This window comes from Copidosoma floridanum, unplaced genomic scaffold, assembly GCF_036245765.1.
Source record: "Copidosoma floridanum isolate Cflo_tuat_1 unplaced genomic scaffold, Cflo_Japanese_pri ptg000013l, whole genome shotgun sequence".
Taxonomy (NCBI): Eukaryota; Metazoa; Arthropoda; class Insecta; order Hymenoptera; family Encyrtidae; genus Copidosoma; species Copidosoma floridanum.
The window spans coordinates 7,120,389-7,140,966 of NW_028321890.1; the positions used below are offsets into that span (position 1 = coordinate 7,120,389).

At 34.0% G+C, this 20,578-nt stretch overlaps 1 pseudogene; it reads left to right on the plus strand.

Annotated features, from left to right (window-relative positions):
- LOC149374821 (uncharacterized) overlaps window positions 1-14,602 on the plus strand; it is a 28,775-nt pseudogene extending 14,173 nt beyond the window's left edge.
- The last annotated feature ends 5,976 nt before the right edge of the window (window positions 14,603-20,578 follow it).

Here is a 20,578-nt window from a genome sequence, read left to right on the forward strand (position 1 = left end):
GAACGTTTAAAACTGCAGTAATAAAATCAAATTTTGATTGATTGATTTACAAAATTAATATACAACTATAATTTGATAACACATATACGTCGACGGAATTAGTAAGAGACAGATGAGCTCTTTCAATTGGGCCAGTATATGTATTAATACAAATGAATTATTTATGTATTAAAAGAATGTATCCATTAATAATATATATAAGGCAAGTATATACAGAGATTCTTATAAATAATTTTCTAATTTAAAATTTAGTATGGGAAGTTCTGTCTCTCCGTGGTTATGATATAGCTGAATTTAGTTGGTTACTTTCTTAACCATTTTCAATGAAGTAATACTTCCATGGTTGTTAATGTTCAATAATCATCTAACGTTTTAATTTGTATACGTAGATGTATCATGTCATATATAATGAATGTGACACTGTTTTAAAATGATAGTAACTGAAACAAAGTTGAATACACTGAGAACTCTACACTTTAAAGTGAATTAAAACAATTTTCTTACCATGGGCCCAAAGTGCAATGGCCGCTTTGCACACTCGGGTCACACTCTGCGACCTTGTTATCAGTTTGGGCCAACGGGCAGAAAAGTTTTTTGCGCTCTCCGGGCCCAAAGTGATTTACCGGGTGCAAAGGGTTTTATTACGGTTTTGAATAAATTATTCATTAACATTATTATATAATCAAACATAAATTCTATATGTCATTAATTTGTATCAAATTCATTTATTTACTTCTTTGACGGTGTGAAAAAATAGATTGAAATAATTGTTTTTGAAACTAAGTAAGGTCAATGTATCTATATTTGTTCGCGTCCATATATTCGCTTTTCTTATATTTTTATTTTCTTTGTATTTAAAGTTTCTGATTTAATAATAAACATATTTGTGTAACCATAAGATAACTAAGAACATAAAAGCCTTGGAAAAAAAATTAAAGTACCCGCACGAATAGCGTATGACAAACTTTACAGAGCTGTTGTTATTATTTTAGAAAAAAGGTGTCTCTTGCTCATTGCGATAAGAGTAGTGTAATACAAATTGTATGATTAGTGTATCCGTGCTTTTTTTATAAACTAGATGCACTGCTTTTTCACCAATTAAAGAAAAAGTAAGAAGTTGTTGCATATATCTTGATTATTCAGGTGAACGAAAATAGGGACATTTACTTATTCTCTTAAACAAACTTTTGTTTACTCCAGACCTCTTGAATACTTGCATGAAAAAAAAAAAAATAAGACAAACAAAAGAATCACTTGAAACTGAAAAACTAAAGCAAATAAAGGAACAGTAAGTATGTTTCTAAGAACATGTCCCAATTTTTATTTAATGTATTAATAAGTATTATAAATTAATATTATTTTTTATCTTTATTTTGATAAAAAAAGTACTCATCCTTAATAAATTATTATTATTAAGTTATTCATTTGAATCTCATTTATAATTACTTCTTGTTCGAGAGCATCATTTCTTACTGATTTTTTTTCGGTATCTTTAACATATATTTTCAACGAACGAACATAGGCTCACATAAGAATGAATTTTAGTACGTTGCAATCTTTTGTGACTGAAAATAAAGACATTTACAAAGATTTTTTTAAACTTGTTTTTCTGTCTGTTTCATATTAAAGTAACTATTTTCATATTTTTTAACTGAATGTCAAAGAGTTTAACTTTGCTTTTGACAAAAATTCATGTGATTTCAATGATTATGGTGTTTAAAAAAATCTCTATCATATTTTTGATAACGTACACGAATAAAGGTTTATTAACCTTATAATTAAATATATTATAAACAGAGATGTTTTATAGTTAATAAAAAAGGGTGTAAAGGGGCAAGAAAAATAATATGGAAAAGCTGAAGGGAAACAAGAAAAACGGTGGGGGGGGGGGCTGTGGAAGGGCTGTGAGGGGTCTCGTTAATAGTAAAAAATGTCAATTTTACGGTAAGAACGGTTGAATTTAAGCTTCTTTGTGGAAGGGCTATGGAGGGAGGGCTGTAGGGGGATATGTAAAATGCCCCAAATAAATAAATTCAAAACACACTGATATATATATATATATATATATATATATATATATATATATATATATATATATATACGTGTAAATATTACATTACATAGTAAGTTTTTAGTTCATGCCTACCGCCTTATAGTATCTCCTACCACCTTGTGCAGCCCTATTAGCCCATCCCATAAAGTAGCGTGAACTTTTACTTGCTTCTACGTGATTTAAGAAAAAATACACATAAAATAAAATCCACCTCACCTTACCATGCGTTACTTTTTACCACCCCTCAGCTGCTTAACATTGCCTCACACAAAAATGTATGCCAATAAAGAAAGAAGTATAACTTATTGAAGGCAGACATGTTTAAGATTCTGGCAGTATTTGCTTTTGGGATTTGAAAAGTGTTTAGTATAATTTGAAAGGGCAATTACACATATATTTATTATTACACACATATTTGTGGGGCCGTATCCCCCTTCAAGTTCTGGGCACCAACCTCCTTTAACAAATCCTAAAGAGGCCAATAAATTTGATTCTTGATTTAATTTTTTAGCAATAGGATTAATTAGTTATGACTTCAAAATTAATGATATATTCTTAGAAGATAGTAATATTTTTTTTTTTATTTATTCCATAAAAATTTCGCTTAATTTTTAATTTTTGAGAATATACAGGGTGAAATAATTTGGAAAGAATATATAGATCTTCACAGTGAAGATTTTATCAATTATTATCATAGTCGTGCTCTTTTACCTATAAATGAAATTTTTTAATTGGAAGGTAAATCTTGTAAACTGTTAAGTTTACCTACTTTTGTATATATTCAAGTAGAGGTTAAGGATAACTGTGGAAAAATCACATTTTGTATATAAATTTTAACTTCTAGGTATAGTAAATTAAATTTAGACAAAATGAAAATTTCTGAAAATTGGAAGTAGTTGATTTAATGATTTTGTATTAAGCTTCAATGATCCCAAAAACAGTATTTAAAATAGTGGACAGAACTTCGCGCGATTTAGTCTATCAGTTGTAGAACTATGATTATACTCAAAAGTATCAAATTATAGTTTGTTTTCTCATATTTTCTTTACAATCTGGATCACGTAGTAATTTTTTAAGACAAATTACCATGAAAATAAACTTTGTTGTAGGATTAATTTATTTTTATGATTCTAAAAATACTTAATATTTTCGTACACTTTGTAATGATATCTTTTTAGAACATTGCTTCTTTAAAAAGATATTACACATTCAGAACAAATTTTCTTTTCATTTATGTCATTCCTATTGAGATGAGTGTGTCTTTTAAACGGTTGTTTTCAAGAATTTTTTCTTCATTCTTCTATTTTCATGCTAAGTTGCGAAACGGACTTAATGTTGCCTAATTTTCATAACTATTTTACATTTATAGCACGTGAAATATCTGATTTATTATTTGTTTATTTTTAAGATCTTCTTTGTTTCCGTAAGTAAAAAAGTGAAGCTTGCACTTCAATAGAGAAGTAAATCTGTGAAAACATTTTGGTATTAAGAGAATAATATTAGTCATTTATGTCTTTGGGCTTTTACTTACATACTCATATTACATGATAAACAATAATGAATACCATTGTTTACTTTCACTTCTTTCATTACTTTAACTTATCATTAACAATAACTAATTTCGAATATATTTAAGTTTACATAAAAATGACAAACTCACAACATATTGAGAAGATAAATAGAAACGTAAAGTTATAAAGTTAGATATTTGAATATTAGGACAATGAGGACCCTTGTAAATTAAAAAAGGTATAATAAATGCATAAACTATAGTAAATATACATAACATTACACAAAGATAGAAAACTTTTTTTTAAATAAGTATTAAAAGGTTTTTTAAACCTTACAAACTTTTGCATGTTTATTGAAATTACTTTTGTCATTAAACATTTTAAAAAAATTTTTACATCTATACGGTTAATTATTTGTATTAATGCGTTCATAAACAGCTAAATATTTTTTTTACTACAAAAATTTATTTTAGTTGAAACACTTAAATAATGTATTAAAATGATTTAGACTGTGTCTATTAAGATAACTTTGTAAAGAACAACACTTTTTGCACTCCTGGCGTATACAATTTTGCAAGTATGATGATTTTTTAAATGATCGTTTGGTTGACTTTTCGTTATCAATTAGGTTTCACATTTATCACAATTGTATTATTTCTCGTTAGTATTAATTTTTTTATGGACGTCAAAATTTCTTATTAGAGAAAAAGTTTTTTTCCAAAATTTACATAAGCGATTTCTTGTAAGTATAACTTTTTATAGAAATTTCTAATAAGCTTTTCTTTAATTATTTTAGAAACGTTAATTCATGTATAATTTTTTGTCTGGGCTGAAATTTCATATTTTGGCTTATTTTTTACAAAAAACAAATACAACTAACTATAAAATAATAATTTAAAATTTATTGGATAAGTTTAATAGATTAGTAACAATGATATTATACTTTATAAATTTTCAGTCACTTGAATTTAAGATGATTAGATAAGCAAACCAACAAGTTTATTCTCTAATATCTAGTTTCATAACCAAAGAAGTCATCTTCAACTAATACTAATATGATCAATATCCAATATCACAAAGAATATATTCTCGTTTTTTACTAAGATAATATTACAAGAGCTTACAAAATAAATGTGTGACCAGTAGTTAATTAATACTTTATTAGCACTACGTCTATTTGAGGGAAGCTGTGCGTGTTTTCCAGTCTCTCGAGCCTGATCCTTTTGCTCTAGTGTCTCTAGCTAATTTTCTCTTACTCTCTCGATTTTTTTTGCGTTTTTTATTTCTTCTTTTCTCTATTTTTATATATTTTAGGCCCAAGCCAGTGGGGGCGCACGCATGTATAGTTATATGCTATCGTACGTAACACGTTCAAAGCTGTGACGCTGACGTCTCCAGAGACCATTTCCTTCTTGATTTGTATTATTGTGATAGGGTAAAGTTTATGTAATGTTATTTGTATTGTAAGGTTTTTTAGTTAGAGAAAAAGAGGTGGTTTAAAGCGTCACGTTTCTGTTTCTTCTACTGGTTAATTTTCGCTGTACCTTATGTGTATACATGTTTGTTTATGTTTGCGTACTTCTCTCATACAAAAAAAAATTACTTATAATTTTTTTATTTACTTATATTACATGATTGTTTATAATGCATTTTTGTTGATTTTTTCATACATACACGTATATATAATTTTATATATAGGCATGAAACAATGAATGGCTCATGAGAACCGGTTTATCCGCACTAAGAAATAAGTAATTGCTACAAACAAGTTTAACTGTTAAATTTATACTTAAATTTTTTTTGTTGAGGCATGTCAAGGGTCAAGGACTTACTGTTTTACTTGTTTCTTGTGATGTTGTTAGTTTTGTGTCTTATTGCTAAGTTTTATTATAAATGTTATCATGGTTATGGCTATTCTTTTTATTGTCTACACAGTTCCCTACTTTTTTGTTTGTTATTTTGCTTATGATATACTACATATATTTCAATAGTACATAGTACTTAAAGAGTACTTCGGTGGGGAAAGTACACTTACTCCTATGATTAAGTTACAAAAAATCCGTAATTTCAGTTACTTTCTGCATATTTATTTCACTATGATAATAGTCATACTAAGAGTTATGACCGATAAGCATTTTATGGTTGTTGTCGAGGACTCCCTAGTCAGGTTTTACTGTGTCCAACTTAATTTATTATTATTATTCTTTTTTTCTTTACTGAGGTTGCCTAGCTGTTTATTGCCTGTTCTTCAGAACGTCACTATAAAATAATGTCATTCCTTCCTGTTAAATTATTGTTGGTTAATGCCAAATTATTTTCCAGTGACGTCTTGTTAGCTCTACGATTCGCGTTCTTCTTTCACCTGTAACCTCAAATTCTTTTATTACACGATAGTAGTGGGGCCCTCAATGAAAAACGGTACTTGGACGCGAATACTGTAATGTAGAAAGAGACAACACGTAGAAAAAGTATACTGAATCTTTGTATCTAACGTAACAGGATGAAAATGACCTGTTAATTACTTGTTATGTTATTAAAACTTCATTAGATCATTACGATTTCACTAAAATAACAAAAATACATTCTTTCTGTAAAAAATTCACCTATTTCACACTCCTTAGAATCTACTAATTAAACAGATCTGTAATGGACTACATGTGCCTGCAACTATATTTGTAAATATAATGTTGTTAATTCTTTTTTTCTGGATAGTTGATAATATTTTTATTCTTGTAAAGTTTTTTTACATGTTTCTTTTGTTCTCATGGAAACACTGGTGTTTTTTTATTATTCGTGCACGTGATCATTTATTTTGTTTTTATAAATAAAACCTCTTTTTGCTTCTAAGAATTAGTTCTGAAAAATTGCAAAGTATAACTAACGATTTGTACAATTATATGTCTTACCAAACGTTAGGTAAACAGGTATTTGCCATGCAAAAAAAGACCTAACTTAAGTATTCTTTTGTCCTTTTTTTTATTACTTGAATCAAAAATAATAATAACGGTAGAGTAATTTATTTTAGGCCTTGTTGATAATATAAGAAATTTTGTTTACGGCTTAGTATAAGACATTTTTTGTTACATATTCTGTTATCGTATCTCATATGCCTTATTAGTGACATCAAATTAGCTGTAATGTTGGTAATTTTTTATGAAATTCAGACTAGCGTGATGGAAATTTGTTAAAGAGAATCAAACAATGCCAATCGATTGTAATAATATCGAACAGAAAATATTTTCTGCTTAGGCTTTTAAAAAAATTAAAAAAATGATAAAACACGTGTTACGTACGATATGCTGGGCATATCATACTGACTCTCCCTAGTAACGACAAGCATACGCTAGTTAAGGACACCAATAGGGTGAACGAGCTTGTATAAGGCCCTGCGAGACATGAATCGGGGCATTTGAGCGTCTTTTAGGCAAGAGACCGAACGATAAGTAGAAAACACCGCGCGAAACACACACACCTCTGCCTTCAAGTAGCTAATAAATAATTGACCAACGAGTTGAGTTCATTTTGTGACGCACCTCCTTACCAGATTCTTAATCCTACGTAGCAGTTTTGGTGCTAGGTGTGGGGTACGGTAAGAGTCGGAATTTTTTTAGTGTTGGAAATGAGCAATAAGTCTTGAATTAAAAAAAAAATATATAGAAGTATGCGCATTACCAAGACAAACAAAACCAGCTCCAGTTGTTCCCAATTAGTTCAGTGGTTTCCTGGCAAAAAACCTCGTTTTTGGAGCCAATATTTTAAAATTAGTAACTCTCTTCCACACAAACATTTAGAGCTCAAATCTGGCAAAATTGTAGCCTTAACAGCCTTCAACAGCCACACTAAATACTACTAAAATCGGACGTTCAGTTTTTAGACCGCAGTTGAATGCCAAAAAAAGGTACTTTGGCAAAAGGGCCTAAAAAAATCGCTTACACAGTTACATGCAACTATTTTGCGAGATCATATTCTTTAATACTTACGCAACATGTCACTAAAGTATTTAATTTTTTTTTGTGTAGAAGTTTTTTATTCGTTCCCGAGATGTCCTTATTTTCAAGACCGCTTAAAATTGAAGCGTACTCGGACGATAACACTGGATTCAAGTTCCAGACAGTAGACGTGGCTTATTCATTGGCAGCTATAATGGCTCATTGCCTCTCACACACTATACCACCCCACGCAAAAAATACCCATGTGAAGTATTTATCAAGCAACTTGCACATAGCAAAAAAATTTGATATTTTAGTGAGTTTGTAGAAAAAGTGTTAATGAATATGATCCTTCAAAAAAGTTGCATCTAACGTTGTAAGCAACTTTTTTTAAGGCCTTCTGCCAAAGTTTTTTTTTTATATTAAGCTGCAGTTTAATTGTAAATTGTAAAATTAATTGTAATTCTTGAAGACTACTAAAGCTATATCTCTGCGTAACTTTAGCTCTCAGTTTTCATGCGAAGAGAGCTATTAATTTTTAAACATTTGCTCAAAAAACTAAATTTTTCGCCATTATCACTCGACTTTTTTCCACACATACTTCTATACTATTTTTTTTTGTTTTAAGGCACATTGTTCGTTTCTAACGCTAAAAATCGTGTTCACTTAGTGACAAATACTTTTTGTTCAATTTCATTAATATCAATAAACATTTTTGTTTCCTACACAATATTTTTGTCAAGCTAGTCTGAATTTCCATTGCCAAAAACTTAATTCGAATCCACAATATCGATTCGTTCTCATAACGCACGTACGTTATTGCCATGTTTCATCATTTTTACTAGTGCGCATGTATGTGATTCCGTTTAGTTTTTGGCCACAAAGTTATGTTTGATCGACCTGCTTTTGTCGCTATACATTTTGTTTCAGAGGCATTTCTAAGGACCCCAAGAAATATAATTTTTTTTGACGTACTTTAAAAAAATTATTTCCTTACAGAGGGTGGTCTCATTGTCTGGATCTCTGTCAGTTATACATTTATGAGTTATTTTATGTTTTATATTTTTTCTCCGTATAATTCGTTATTTTCTTGCAGCACATCTGAGGGCCACGAATAGCATGATAAAATTTCACTTTTTACTACATACTTATACACGAATACGTGTTTAATTCATGTTTCTGTGTATCCTGTCTTCCTGTGCAATACAATATTCGTATGCTTTATTATTCTTTGACTGTGTATTACGTCTATTATTATTATTATTATTATTTGAATTACTATAATTAGTGTTATTTCTATTATTATTATCACTCTTATGACCATTATAATTATTACTATTAAAATTATTACAATTCTAATTTTTATTATTATTAAAATTATTATTTTATTTCCATCCTTCTATTATAAATAATATTTTTATTATTATTATCATTTCTATTATTATGATCATGATTTATATTGTTATTGCTAACAATATTATTACTATTACAATTATTATAACAATTACTATTATTATTACTGTTTGTATTATTGTAATAATTATTATTGTAGTATTATTGTCATTTGGTGGCTTACAGCCATTTTAGAGATTTTTTGGTAGTTGCGGTTTTGGTAAAGGCATTATGCACTTCTTGTTAGCCTCATAACTTTTTTTTTCTCCGTTTTTTTTCTGCCTTCTATGTCCTGTATAAGATCTTTTTAAAATGTTTCTCGTTTAATTAAACCTCATTGACCTCTGGAATGTATTATCTTTATCTTTTGAATTGGTATTCTTTTTGGAAGCTGTGTATGTGTCACCTAACTATTTTTCATACTTTCCAGCAAATCTCTTAGTAGTTGATCCGTAGTAGTATTGGGTTCCACTGGATCTATTATAATTCCTTGTTCTCCTTTAAAACCTTGGCACCTGACATCGAGTCTTACTTTTGCCTGGAATTTGTCGGTAGAATTGTCAAGTATTGGTATGATTTTTTTTATTTATATCAGAACCCTTTTCTGTGCCCTGTTGTAGTTCAATGTACAATAGTAAGTCATTTATCTGCCCCCCACCGTTTACTTTTTGACTTACGTATGGCTTTTGCTCTTCTTATTTTACAGGGTAGCTGGCCTTTTTTGCAGTTATGGGTCTATATATTGTTACTTGTATCCTGCGTTTCAATAAATTAGCTGCCAAAAAAAATTTGATTTATCCTCCAGGCCACACATAAGGGAGCTTAATTCTTAAAGTTTTAGTACGTGCCTCATTTCTTTTCGATGTAGCTTGATGTATTGACAAGTTTTATTACATATACTTAAAATTTCGGCATTAATATAGCGTAGAATTTTGCATGTTTTACCCTTAGTTTTGAGCTACTTAGAACTACTAAGAGTTGTGTGCGTCCTGCACTTGATGCTCTTATTTTAACTTTGCAAAGAAATTCTTCTTCCTATTTACTTTGAGGGCTTTGCATTAGCAATATGTGCTCAGGATAGTTATTATTATTCTGGATGCCCGTTGTGCAAGTGTCTAGCTTGCGTTGTGCTCTCTTTGTCTTAATATGTATATGCGCTTTATCATCTGCATTTTTATTGTTGGTAACGCTCTGCTCACCATGCCTTTTTTCCGGCAAATCCTTTCTGTTACCATCTGTCTTAACTTTTTTTTCAGGCATCCGTTTCTCTCATTCATTTACTGCTGTGTTTTGCTCGGCGTTTGGGGATCACAGCACGCGTCCTGTAAGTCTAAAGGCTCTGTATCCAGATTTTCCATTTTTTAAGGCTAATTATTCATTTTGTACGGAGGTCCTCTGATTCGACAATGAAGATTTCCGTTGTAGTTCCTATAACTATGATAATAACAATTATTTTCATTAATCCTGTTGAATCTATCGTCACTTCTATTGTAGCATCGATTGTCCTGATAGTTCTGGTTATTATTATTATTATTGTAAGCATTTCTGCCAAACTCCCCATTATTTTCGTAGTTGCCTTCGATGTCATGTTAAAACCTTTTGTCATCATAGTTATTATTATTATTGTTGCCACTACATCTATCATTATTCCTGTCATAACCTTGGTTGTTTTGGTTGTTATCATCGTAGTAATTGTTATAATTATTTTTGCCAAACCTGTCGTCACTCCCGTTGTAATCTGTGCTATTCTGATAATTGTCGTTATGATAATTATTATTAGTGTTGCTAAATTAATCACTGCCTCCATTGTAACCTCAGTAGTTTTTGTTGTTGTGATTGTAGCTATTATTATTACCACTTCTGCCTTACATGTCATTGCTTCCGTAGTAACTTTGGCTGTACTGATTGTTCCTGTGGTTGTTATAATTCTTATTGATTATTAGTATTCTTGAAAGTTTTGATTGTACCCAAACAAATTTGGCTTGTCATGGAAAATTTCTTTTCTTTTATAATTATTGTATCAGTCGTGTCAATCGCTCCAAATTATTCTTCCTTTTTGGCTTCTCTCACCAATGTGCAGCACTGACTAGTTCTATATTCCTTTTATCTACAGTATACACAAATTAAGGTAAAAGTTTCGTGACTATTAGTTAAAGTCAAATTTTTTTACGTATTGTTCTTTGCCACCCTATCGTGTTTCCGTTTATTTAAATTTTCTGTCTTTCTGGCATCAACATTGAGTTGGGATATTTTGCACTGTTTCTTCACATGATCTAGCCCATTGCAAAATAAACAGAGATCATAGCATAGATTTGTTCAGCTTTTCGATGCAAGGTGCTCCGAGCACTCTGAGTGCTCCGATTTTTTGAATCCAAATACCTGTTTTTGCTCCAAGCTAACTCAAGTTACTTCTGGTAGTTAATAAAAAAAGTCACGTAACATCAATGCAGCTTTTTAATACAAAATCTGTGCAGAACACTTATAAAAATATGCTGTTATAAAATATTTTTGTTCACTAGAAACGGTTTTCTGTATTACTAATTAATTAAAATTAAAATGGAAACTACTTATATGTGAAGTGAGTGTGCAAATGTTTTGTTATCAGTTGGTTGTACAGTTTATGCAGAGTTGTCTAATCTATGTTAACAAACGAGAACTTTAAATGGTTAATCAAAGGGAAAATGTTAATAAGTTATTGAGTTATCAGAAATGCAAGATCTTAAATTATATAATATATTCTATGTAAAGAATCAAAGTACTAGGAAATTTTCTGTATGAGCTGACAGAAACTGTAGACTATAGGTAAACTCATCGTTATTGTCATTTCTTAACACTTTGAAAGGTCATGGTCATCAACTTCAACATCATTGTCGTCATTTCCTCGTCATCTATTTCTAGATAAATAGGGTACAGTTCTAGCTCATATAACACTTCGTTAGAAAAATAGTTTGATTTTTTTGATTTAATAAAATGGGATGAATCAGATGATGAATATTCACTGAAATAAAAAAACATATGCGTTAAGTGTTATTGTGATGTTATTGTGCAAGAACTACAATGGCTTAGAATCTATGTAACCATTTAGGTTAGATAAAAATACTGTACATTTGAATATAAAAAAATACGAATCAAACTACGACAGAAGTGCACTAAGAGGTAAGCTGAACTTTGAAACAATGTTTAAAATATTGGTATTATTTATAAGAGTATCATTTATTTCTAATTTTTTTATTAGAGAGACGCGAGAAATTTTACCATACAAACAGCATTTACGGGTATACGCATACTTACGGTTTATAGAATACCAAATCGTTAATTACAGAAACTGACGAATGAATTTCATGTTTCTTTGAGCAGACCTAATACCATAGTGACAAATGTATCAGATTTTATTTTTAGTTAGAGTTAACGATATTTTAAGTGGCCATCACCCAAAAGATAAAATATTCCAAAAATTTAAAAGAAATCAAAATACAATAAACCAAACATTATAAGAATCATAAAAAGCACCAACGTTAGAATTAACAGTTCAAATGAATATTAAAACAATTACAAAAATACAAAGGCTTATTTTTCTTCACAGAATCAAGTTGTGAATAATTAAAATCTTTGAACTTCAGTTATATGATTGCACATGGAGAATCTGTATCTAATTCTAAGGTGTTCAAAAACCTGCCTGTTTACAGAAAATCTCTTCATATGAGCTTAGGTAAAACAAGAAGTTTAATTCATATACTTACATATGGAATGTTAGCTAAGCATAACAGTTAATTTTCTTACATCAGATAAATGGTCTATAGTTAATAGTGCTTAGCCATATCTTCGAGATAAAAAAATTCCAAATAAATATAAAAGACTTCACACAAAGGCACAAAAACTTCTTAACACAAGGATATCCAAACGTCAAGTTTATATACAGCACTATATTTAAGTACAAAAACGTAATTAGTTACATAACATACGTTAAAAACCTAGTTCAAGAGTAATTAAATCTTCTGTAGTTCTACATAATAAATTACTAAACAAAGATGACAAGAATTTTGAGCAACCAGTAAATAGCCTTCGTTCAGAAAGATGCTTTCATAACTGTAAAACAATCTACGACGATGATGATGATGAAAAAAATAAAAAGAATTATAATGATAATTTTTTGCTTGTTTTATAGATCTTAAAGAAGCTTTTGATCGTGTGGATAAGAATGTACTAGAAGAAAGACTAGTAGAGATGGAGGTGGTCGAAAGATTAAAAAATAGAATTATGAGTATTTATAAAGAAATAAGAAAAGTTATTAAAGTAGATGAAGGAGTATTAGAGGAATTTTGGACTGATAAAAGAGTGAGGCAGGGATGTCCCTTACGCCCAACTTTGTTTAATGTATACTTGGCAGACCCAGAGGAAGAGCTGAGAAAAGGACAAGTGGGAAGATGAAGTATTGGAAATGAAAAAGTGTGGTGCCTCTCGTATGCGAAAGACATTGTGATCATAGCGGACAGGGAAGAGAAATTGAAGGAAATATTAAAAAGATTTAAAAAGTATATCGGAAAGAAGAAGATCTTAAGTGATACAAAAACTAAAATCATGGTGTTTGAAGAAATGAAGAAGAAAAACAGAGTATAGAAGTATGAAAATTATGATAACGGTAACATTATAAATCGTAACAACGATAGTGATAATTGAAGTCAGGACTGTGTCAATAATAATAATAATAATAATAATAATAATAATAATAATAATAATAATAATAATAATAAGGAAAGGAACAAAAGCAGTGGGTTCAATCTGGGGCCGACTAAGAAGCAGGATTATTGTCTAGTGATGCTACCGGTCCTTGGGATATGGGCACATAAGATACAATGGTAGAGGCTCAGACCTATCAGGCTTTTGCTGAAGATGCAGCAAAACAATCACAGAGCTAAGGACTGCAAGGCCGCACCACAATGTGTCCTATGCAGTGAATCCACGCATAGAGGAGAGAGCACTAATCCTGTGCCTGGATTTGAAGTGTGCAGGGCCTTTAGACAGGTCTTGGACAAAAGAAAACGAAACCTGACATAAATCCCAGAGTTCTCCAAGGAAATATGAACGGGGCAATTGACTTAGATGCTCTTCTGCCAAAAATATTATGTGAAAGAAGAGTAGACGTAGCGCTCATGAGCGAGCAGTTCAGAAACTTTAAGCCCCCTAAGTGGCTTAGCAACGCAACAAATATGTCGGCCATTTCAGTCCCTAGACCAGACAAAATCTGCCAAGATGCAAGTGGATTAAAAATACATTTTGTCTGGTTGAAAAGTCGAGGCATCACGTATGTCAGCTGCTATTTATCACCAAACCCTAGTATCAAGAAATACAGGAGAAGAATAAGTAACCTTGGCGATACAATCAGCGATGGCATGGAAGGCGATCTATTGGTCGCTGGAGACTTCAATGCAAGAGCAGTAGAATGGGAAACGCTTGCAACGAACTCTTACGGCCAAGCAGTCCTAGATATGTTGGCAAGGCTAGGACTGGTCGTTGTAAACAAAAGAAGGACTACGACTTTTCGAAAGCCAGGATTTGGCGAATCAATACCATACATTACACTGGCTTTGGAGAGCCTTGCGCCAAGAGTGAAGGAACGGCAGGTAATCGAGGACGAAAATGGCAGCAATAACCATTATATTATCTTCGAAATCACCGATAAAATGGACAAAAGAGGAATAGCACGCAAATTAGGATAAAATGTTGAGAAGCTGGACACAGAAGGACTAGCGGAAAATGTTGAAAATGGCACTGATATCTAAAACAACAAAATAAAACCTGGACACAACAAAAAGAGTACAAAAACTCACCAGAGGCAACCATGCAACTTCTAAAAACCGCATGCAAGGCCTCCATGCCCAGAAAAAAAGATGGAACAGCAAACGCTCAATTTACTGGTGGAACAAGAAAATTTCAGAATTGAGGTGCCAGTGTCTCAAACAAAAACGCTTTTAAAGGGTTAAAAACAGACCAGAGGCCGGACAAATGTACTTCGAGTACCAGCTTGCAAAAAAGATAATGCAAGCTGCTATAAAGAACAGCAAAAAGCAGTGCTGGCAGACTCTGTGCCGGAAAGTCAATAACGACCCTTGGGGAAGAGCATACCAGATAGTGATGGGAAAACTGGAAAGACTTGCACCAACTGCAAACAAAGATGCGGATACCATGAGACATATCGTGGATATGCTATTTCTGACGCATCCAGAACTCGAGGATCCAGCATTAGAGCTCATAGAAAAGGAACCTTTATGTGCCCAGATGGAACTGGAGCTTGCAGCCTGATCCCTTAAAAACGAAAAAGCTTCTGGACCAGACGGTAAACTGCGCTGAAAAGAAATAGAGTGTACCTGCTCAACTAAAGGTAGGGCAGTACTGACCTCGCTCACACTAAAGCAGAAGTGACCCAAGACTAGTGCTGTTGCTGCATGAGACTTAGGCAGCAGCTGCTCAAGTCGTATGGTGTACGTGTTGAGCAAAGATTTTGTTCTGGATTTTGATTTATACGTTACTACTTATATTATATACATGGAATCAGGATGTCTGTAACTTATCTATTCAAGTAATACCAAATCAACATTAGCGTTTTCTCAAAATCATCCATGGCCAACCACTTGTGTACAAGAGCAATCATTTTTCATCGTATACCTTAAAATATCATTTTAGCATGAAAAAGGGATAATTGATACACTTATTATGGCACAGTGAACTAAAACTTATCTTAAACCTCCTTTGAAACGTGACCAAACCAAAATGCAGTTCTTAGGTTGTTCACTTTCTTTATACATAACTTACCTCTTAATCAAGCCTGCAGGTCCTGGGGTAGCTTGGACTTCAAGAAAAAAATTTCCATGGTAACTTCTTTGTGGCACGTTTATGAATAGAATAAATAGTTTTTTACAAGGTTCACGCTCTGATTGCACTGCGTACAAGAGACAATAAGCATCTGATGGATAGAAGGCATGAGTAGCAGACACCTTAAGATGCGAGTGCCACTGACGTACAAATCTGGAATGTGAGCTCCCCTGACTTGTGCGACTGCTGCATAAGTGACTGAGATTAAAAGTGTATGGGTATTTTGTGTGATTTTTGCACGTGCTGTGGCGTAGGATGCACAATTTCATTTTCAGTGCGGCAGAGGTCTTTAAGACAGTGGTGGGAAAGCACCCACAGCTGTTCTTAAACCTTCACAATACATGTTTGCAGAAGTGTTTTTTCTTAACCCCTTAAAAAAATGCACGGCTGGTACTGATCGATAAAAACACGGAGGAGCCTAACTCCCGGTCATCTTTCAGGTCATTATGCATGCTGGATACGCCTAGAAAGTTGTACAAAAAGCTACTTAAGGCCCGTCTTCTACAGGACATACAAAACGTGGGTGACTTATACGACAGGCAGTACGAAGTCAGAAGAAGGAAGTTTACCATAGGAGTAGTAGACAAAGTAGTAAGAGCAGCTTAAAACACTCAAGACGTATGCCATGGAGCCAGACCCCTTATTCTTCTGGTGGCTTTCGATGTAAAGAACGCTTTTAACTCAGCAGGATCTAAGGACATGCTTCAAGCTCTAAAATAAACATTCAGAACACCAGACTATCTCTTAAGAGTATTAGGAGACTATCTGAAGAACCGCTTCTTGACCTATACGACAACAGAAGGCAAAACAAAGAAGAAGATAACTGCAGGGGAATTTTAGGGTTCCACACTCAAACCCGATCTCTAGAATATGTCATACGACAAACTACTCTGACAGGAAATGCCAGAGAGAATGTTTTTGATAGGATACGTAGACGATGCTGCCGTAGTGATCGTCAAACGCACGATGGAACGTGTCCAGATACAACTTAACCACGTTATGCGAATAGTGACTCCATGGATGGAGAACCACGGACTCGAAGTTGCAGCAGGTAAGATGGAGGTGGTACTCTTGACAAGGAAAGAGATAGATACCATCATCCCCCTCAAGGTACAAGAAGGAGAAGTAATGACGAAGGATGCCGTAAAATACCTAGGGGTGACGCTGGATAAAAAGCTCACGTTAAGCTCACCTTAGGCAAGCAGTGGACAGGGCAGTGGCAAGAGTAGAGGCATTGAGCCAAATTACGCCAAACGTTAGAGGTTCAAAGCCTGCGAAACGTAGGCTCCTTATGTCTATGGCCCAGTCTATTATTTTGTACGTTGCTGAGATACGGGAAGATAAGATAAATGTCGAGTAGAAGAGAGTTAAAATCACCTAAGTTTGAAGAATAGAAGCCTTGAGGATAGCTGGCACCTATCGCACAGTCTCGGAGTGTCTGATAATGGTAATAGCAGGCGTAATCCCTATCGACCTCCTTGCGAGGAAAAGACGATTGAAGCACCTTACGGAGTAAGACCTAGGAAAAAAAGAGGCCAAGAAAAACGCCCGGGAAATTACCTGGGAACGCTGAAAAAAAAGATGGCAAAAAAAATCTAGAGGCAGATGGATGGCACGCCTGATAAAAGATGTCATGGAATGGACAGAGCGAAAACACAAAGAAGTAGATCACAACCTTACGCAATTTTTCTCAAATTACGGTTACTTCTGTTCGTACCTCAACAAGATGTGGAAAACACAGACAGCTGCTTGCGAGTACTGTGACAACGACAAAGATGACTCAGAACATTCGTTCTTTGACTGTATTAGGTGGCAAACTGAACAAAACGTGCTGCAGGAAAGGATTGGAACCTTCAATCCCGACAACGTCATGGATAAAATGCTACTTAACGAAGAAAGGTGGACTGCAGTAGCCCAATACATACATACAGTTCTCCGGGCCAAAAAAGAGGACGATTTTCTTGACGACTAAGTGGAGGTAATGCTTGCCTGGATCTGGTGCCATTGTTTGGGCGTGGGTTGGTGTTTTTGCCACGGCGCTTGAGGTATTCAGGGGGCGGAAGGGTGGTGGCGGAGCTTTGGGGGTAGGGACACCAGGGCATGGCCACGGGGTGATTGATGTACGGGATAGGGACCTGCGAGCGTGCTTGAGTGCATGCAGAGTCCCTCAAACCGCTTTGCTCTGTCATTTTCCTACCGATGAGCGGCTGTGGCCTGGTGGCCCAGGTCTCTGCCTCTCTTACTTTGCGGTAGGTGCACTCCTTGTGCCTTTATTGGGAGTTGCCGGGTTTGGGCTTGCGTTCAGGAGCATTTGTCTATAATTTTGCTTTATTTTTTTAAGTAAACAAAGAAGAGCAGCTCGGACGCATGACGGAAAATACAAAATATACTAGAGGACGCAAATGGTACATGACAAGTTGGTAACGAAACACTAAAGGAAGCCCGAACCAGGGGCTAAGCCTTCGTGGCCCTGGCTTGAATTGTAAATGCAAGAGCGGATTCTGAGCCCAGTGTCCTAGTAGAAAGGTCTTTCTAGTTTAGTGGGTGTGGTCATAATGAGTCCCACAGGGTTCGTACACCTTTCTGTCGTGCATAAAGGCATTCTGGACGACCTTGGAAAAAAATAATGATAATGATAACAAGAACAATAATAACAGTATCGATAATAACGATAGTTATAATAATAATAGTAATAATAACAACTAAAATAATAATGATAATGATAATGATGAGGATAATGATAATAATAATTTAAAAAATTATAATAAATATGATCAAAATAATTATAATAATTATAGCTATAATGGTATTAATAACAAGAATCAAGGTCATAGCAATGGCAACAGTAATAATAATAATGCTTATATTAATAATAAGAGTGACTATAATAATAATGACAATATTTATAATGATGATAATGATGCTGATAAAATAAATCACAAAGAGAAAAATAATAGTTATATTTGTACAAAAATCATATCTAAAATAACATCAACAATTATGATAATGATGACTATTCTGATAATAATTGTAACGAGGCAAAATGGCCTCTATATTCCAAAATGCTCTCGCTGATGCAACGTGTATACAAAGAGCATTAATTTGGCGCTTCTCCGAACTGTTTATTTTTCGGGAGCTGTATACACGCTGAGAGGAGGGGACGAGGACGCCAACGGACAAACAGTTGAGATTCAGAGACACAGCAACGCCAGCAGAAAAGGACAAGGAAAGTGCGAACGCGACTACCGAGACACAGCAGCTGCTATGTATGAGAGTGACTGCGAGAGGAGATACCTGGCGGTGGCAGTGGTGGCGGCCTTTGCTTGAGCAAGAGATCGTGAGTGAGTCGGGAGTAGAGCCTCGAACTGCACGCTTAAACGCGAGCAGTGAGAGCTTCGGTGACTTGACGGGTTTTCGTGGCGAGAGTTGAGAGAGAGAGAGAGAGAGAGAAAGAGAGAGAGTTTTCGAGAAGGTGCGTTGAGTGTTGAGAGAAGAGAGAGGAGTGTGCGTGCGAGACGAGAAGCTGCTGTGTTCTCCTCGGATGACGAGGTCTCCAGATTGAAGACTACGGCCGCTGAGAGAAGAAGCAGAGAGAGAAGAGTTGAGAGAGAGAGAAAAAAAAGGGTGAAGCCGCAGGACGAACGACCCGCTCGAGGACACCGGACGACATCACGCCGGGTTGGAGTCGCGGACGTTTTGACCAGGAGGTGAGGCTAGAGAGAGAGAGAGAGAGAGAGATAGAGAGAGAGAGGAAGTGTGAAGCGTAGACAGTGCGAGAGAGAGTGAGAGAGAGTTTGGGTTGACGAGACGAGGTGTACGAGAGACCGCGAGGTGCATGGGAGGGCCGCCATTTTTCGTGTGTGTTGTCGTGTATTAGGGTAGATAGTAGAGTAGAGAGAGAGAGAGAGAGAGAGAAAGAGTGTATAGCAGTGTGAGAGATTGGGGACGGAGTGTGAGTGTGTGCGAAGTAGTGTGGGTCGAGGACGAGCAGGAGCCCCTCCTGGTCCCGGACCAGCAGGACGTGGTGGACGAGCGCTCGCGGCTCGCAGGTTGTGAGGCGGAGTCGCTATAGCGCCGTCCAGAGGTAGAAGTGAAGCATTGTGTCGTGTATTGTGAAGAGAGGGAGACTGTGTATTAGTGTTAAGTGTTTAATAAAGAAACAGTGAAAGGTATTTGTTGTGTGTAAATTAATAGTTCTCCCGTAGAACTGGAGAGCTCCCGCGCCTATCCCCCTTTTTCAGGAGCAGAAACCCAAGAGGTAAGAGGGACAACGGTGACGAACGCGGTCGAGATTTGCTAACGCTGCGTCGGCACCTCGTTTTATTTCAGTTCAAGAATCAGTGTTACATAATATGTTTATTTATTATAATAAAAAAGATGATTATTGTCATTCTAATAATAAAAATCATAATATTGATAATAATCGTAATTATAATGATAATACTATTGATTACGTTAATAACAATAAAGGTTAAAGTAATGATCACGGTGATGACATGTATGATGACGTTACTAATAAAGATTATGATCATAACGATAATAATGATAGCAATGATGATGACAGTGATTTTTGTAAGTATAATTTTAATAACAACGATTAAAATAATTATAATTAAAAGAATAAAAATTGCTATAACAATTATAATAAGAATGCTTATAGTAATTACTGCAATACGTTTAATGATAAAAATGATAAAGCTGATAATATCAATGATTATTAAAATTATAATAATTATTATAATAATGATAACACTAATAATAACAAATTTAGTCATAGTGATCATGTTGATACTAAAAATCATGATGGTCACAATGGTGGTGAC